This window comes from Heptranchias perlo, unplaced genomic scaffold (genome assembly GCF_035084215.1).
Source record: "Heptranchias perlo isolate sHepPer1 unplaced genomic scaffold, sHepPer1.hap1 HAP1_SCAFFOLD_100, whole genome shotgun sequence".
NCBI classification, from domain to species: domain Eukaryota; kingdom Metazoa; phylum Chordata; class Chondrichthyes; order Hexanchiformes; family Hexanchidae; genus Heptranchias; species Heptranchias perlo.
The window spans coordinates 1,373,226-1,377,880 of NW_027138217.1; positions in this window are offsets into that span (position 1 = coordinate 1,373,226).

Genomic DNA, 4,655 nt, shown 5'->3' on the forward strand with positions numbered 1-4,655 from the left:
ACAAGAACTTTTCGTGGTTTTGTTGGTTTTCAGCAAGTGAACATACTTCAGCGAGCTAGAAGTTTTTTCTTTAGTAGCGTCAGATTTTTTCTTAAAATACAAGAACATTTCGTGGTTATTGTCAATTTTTGTTGGTTTTCATCTAATGAACTTATTTCAATCAGCTCGATCTTTCTTCTTCAAAGCAAAAAGATTTTATCTTCAAATACAAGAACTTTTCGTGGTTTTGTTGGTTTTCAGCAAGTGAACATACTTCAGCGAGCTAGAAGTTTTTTCTTTAGTAGCGTCAGATTTTTTCTTAAAATACAAGAACATTTCGTGGTTATTGTCAATTTTTGTTGGTTTTCATCTAATGAACTTATTTCAATCAGCTCGATCTTTCTTCTTCAAAGCAAAAAGATTTTATCTTCAAATACAAGAACTTTTCGTGGTTTTGTTGGTTTTCAGCAAATGAACATATTTCAGCGAGCGAGAAGTTTTTTCTTTCATAGCGTCAGATTTTATCATAAAATACAAGAACATTTCGTGGTTCTTGTCAATTTTTGTTGGTTTTCATCTAATGAACTTATTTCAGTCAGCTGGATCTTTCTTCTTCAATGCAAAAAGATTTTATCTTCAAATACAAGAACTTTTCGTGGTTTTGTTGGTTTTCAGCAAATGAACATATTTCAGCGAGCTGGAAGTTTTTTCTTTCATAGCGTCAGATTTTTTCTTAAAATACAAGAACATTTCGTGGTTCTTGTCAATTTTTGTTGGTTTTCATCCAATGAACTTATTTCAGTCAGCTGGATCTTTCTTCTTCAATGCAAAAAGATTTTATCTTCAAATACAAGAACTTTTCGTGGTTTTGTTGGTTTTCAGCAAGTGAACATACTTCAGCGAGCTAGAAGTTTTTTCTTTAGTAGCGTCAGATTTTTTCTTAAAATACAAGAACATTTCGTGGTTATTGTCAATTTTTGTTGGTTTTCATCTAATGAACTTATTTCAATCAGCTCGATCTTTCTTCTTCAAAGCAAAAAGATTTTATCTTCAAATACAAGAACTTTTCGTGGTTTTGTTGGTTTTCAGCAAATGAACATATTTCAGCGAGCGAGAAGTTTTTTCTTTCATAGCGTCAGATTTTATCATAAAATACAAGAACATTTCGTGGTTCTTGTCAATTTTTGTTGGTTTTCATCTAATGAACTTATTTCAGTCAGCCAGATCTTTCTTCTTTGATGCAAAAAGATTTTATCTTCAAATACAAGAACATTTCGTGGTTTTGTTGGTTTTCAGCAAGTGAACAAATTTCAGCGAGCTCGAAGTTTTTTCTTTAATAGCGTCAGATTTTATCTTAAAATGCAAGAACTTTTCGTGGTTCTTGTAAATTTTTGTTGGTTTTCATCCAATGAACTTATTTCAGTCAGCTAGATCTTTCTTCTTCAAAGCAAAAAGATTTTATCTTCAAATACAAGAAATTTTCGTGGTTTTGTTGGTTTTCAGCAAATGAGCATATTTCAGCGAGTGAGGAGTTTTTTCTTTGATAGCGTAACATTTTATCTTAAAAAACAAGAACTTTTCGTGGTTCTTGTCAATTTTTGTTGGTTTTCATCTGATGAACTTATTTCAGTCAGCTAGATCTTTCTTCTTCAAAGCAAAAAGATTTTATCTTCAAATACAAGAACTTTTCGTGGTTTTGTTGGTTTTCAGCAAATGAACATATTTCAGCGAGCGAGAAGTTTTTTCTTTAATAGCGTCAGATTTTATCTTAAAATACAAGAACATTTCGTGGTTATTGTCAATTTTTGTTGGTTTTCATCTAATGAACTTATTTCAGTCAGCGAGATCTTTCTTCTGCAAAGCAAAAAGATTTTATCTTCAAATACAAGAACCTTTCGTGGTTTTGTTGGTTTTCAGCAAATGAACATATTTCAGCGAGTTGGAAGTTTTTTCTTTAATAGCGTCAGATTATATTATAAAATACAAGAGCTTTTCGTGGTTCTTGTCAATTTTTGTAGGTTTTCATCCAATGAACTTATTTCAGTCAGCTAGATCTTTCTTCTTCAAAGCAAAAAGATTTTATCTTCAAATACAAGAACTTTTCGTCGTTTTTTTGGTTTTCAGCAAATGAGCATATTTCAGCGAGTGAGAAGTTTTTTCTTTAATAGCGTAAGATTTGATCTTAAAATACAAGAACTTTTCGTGGTTCTTGTCAATTTTTGTTGGTTTTCATCTAATGAACTTATTTCAATCAGCTCGATCTTTCTTCTTCAAAGCAAAAAGATTTTATCTTCAAATACAAGAACTTTTCGTGGTTTTGTTGGTTTTCAGCAAATGAACATATTTCAGCGAGCGAGAAGTTTTTTCTTTCATAGCGTCAGATTTTATCATAAAATACAAGAACATTTCGTGGTTCTTGTCAATTTTTGTTGGTTTTCATCTAATGAACTTATTTCAGTCAGCCAGATCTTTCTTCTTTGATGCAAAAAGATTTTATCTTCAAATACAAGAACATTTCGTGGTTTTGTTGGTTTTCAGCAAGTGAACAAATTTCAGCGAGCTCGAAGTTTTTTCTTTAATAGCGTCAGATTTTATCTTAAAATGCAAGAACTTTTCGTGGTTCTTGTAAATTTTTGTTGGTTTTCATCCAATGAACTTATTTCAGTCAGCGAGATCTTTCTTCTTCAAAGCAAAAAGATTTTATCTTCAAATACAAGAAATTTTCGTGGTTTTGTTGGTTTTCAGCAAATGAGCATATTTCAGCGAGTGAGGAGTTTTTTCTTTGATAGCGTAACATTTTATCTTAAAAAACAAGAACTTTTCGTGGTTCTTGTCAATTTTTGTTGGTTTTCATCTGATGAACTTATTTCAGTCAGCTAGATCTTTCTTCTTCAAAGCAAAAAGATTTTATCTTCAAATACAAGAACTTTTCGTGGTTTTGTTGGTTTTCAGCAAATGAACATATTTCAGCGAGCGAGAAGTTTTTTCTTTAATAGCGTCAGATTTTATCTTAAAATACAAGAACATTTCGTGGTTATTGTCAATTTTTGTTGGTTTTCATCTAATGAACTTATTTCAGTCAGCGAGATCTTTCTTCTGCAAAGCAAAAAGATTTTATCTTCAAATACAAGAACCTTTCGTGGTTTTGTTGGTTTTCAGCAAATGAACATATTTCAGCGAGTTGGAAGTTTTTTCTTTAATAGCGTCAGATTATATTATAAAATACAAGAGCTTTTCGTGGTTCTTGTCAATTTTTGTAGGTTTTCATCCAATGAACTTATTTCAGTCAGCTAGATCTTTCTTCTTCAAAGCAAAAAGATTTTATCTTCAAATACAAGAACTTTTCGTCGTTTTTTTGGTTTTCAGCAAATGAGCATATTTCAGCGAGTGAGAAGTTTTTTCTTTAATAGCGTAAGATTTGATCTTAAAATACAAGAACTTTTCGTGGTTCTTGTCAATTTTTGTTGGTTTTCATCCAATGAACTTATTTCAGTCAGCCAGATCTTTATTCTTCAAAGCAAAAAGATTTTATCTTCAAATACAAGAACTTTTCGTGGTTTTGTTGGTTTTCAGCAAATGAACATATTTCAGCGAATGAGAAGTTTTTTCTTTAATAGCGTCAGATTTTATCATAAAATACAAGAACTTTTCGTGGTTCTTGTCAATTTTTGTTGGTTTTCATCGAATGAACTTATTTCAGTCAGCCAGATCTTTCTTCTTTCATGCAAAAAGATTTTATCTTCAAATACAAGAACTTTTCGTGGTTTTGTTGGTTTTCAGCAAATGAACATATTTAAGCGAGCCAGAAGGTTTTTCTTTAATAGCGTCAGATTTTATCTTAAAATACAAGAACTTTTCGTGGTTCTTGTCAATTTTTGTTGGTTTTCATCTGATGAACTTATTTCAGTCAGCTAGATCTTTCTTCTTCAAAGCAAAAAGATTTTATCTTCAAATACAAGAACTTTTCGTGGTTTTGTTGGTTTTCAGCAAATGAACATATTTCAGCGAGCGAGAAGTTTTTTCTTTAATAGCTTCAGATTTTATCTTAAAATACAAGAACATTTCGTGGTTATTGTCAATTTTTGTTGGTTTTCATCTAATGAACTTATTTCAGTCAGCGAGATATTTCTTCTGCAAAGCAAAAAGATTTTATCTTCAAATACAAGAACCTTTCGTGGTTTTGTTGGTTTTCAGCAAATGAACATATTTCAGCGAGTTGGAAGTTTTTTCTTTAATAGCGTCAGATTATATCATAAAATACAAGAGCTTTTCGTGGTTCTTGTCAATTTTTGTAGGTTTTCATCCAATGAACTTATTTCAGTCAGCTAGATCTTTCTTCTTCAAAGCAAAAAGATTTTATCTTCAAATACAAGAACTTTTCGTCGTTTTTTTGGTTTTCAGCAAATGAGCATATTTCAGCGAGTGAGAAGTTTTTTCTTCAATAGCGTAAGATTTTATCTTAAAATACAAGAACTTTTCGTGGTTCTTGTCAATTTTTGTTGGTTTTCATCTGATGAACTTATTTCAGTCAGCTAGATCTTTCTTCTTCAAAGCAAAAAGATTTTATCTTCAAATACAAGAACTTTTCGTGGTTTTGTTGGTTTTCAGCAAATGAGCATATTTCAGCGAGTGAGAAGGTTTTTCTTTAATAGCGTAAGATTTTATCTTAAAATACA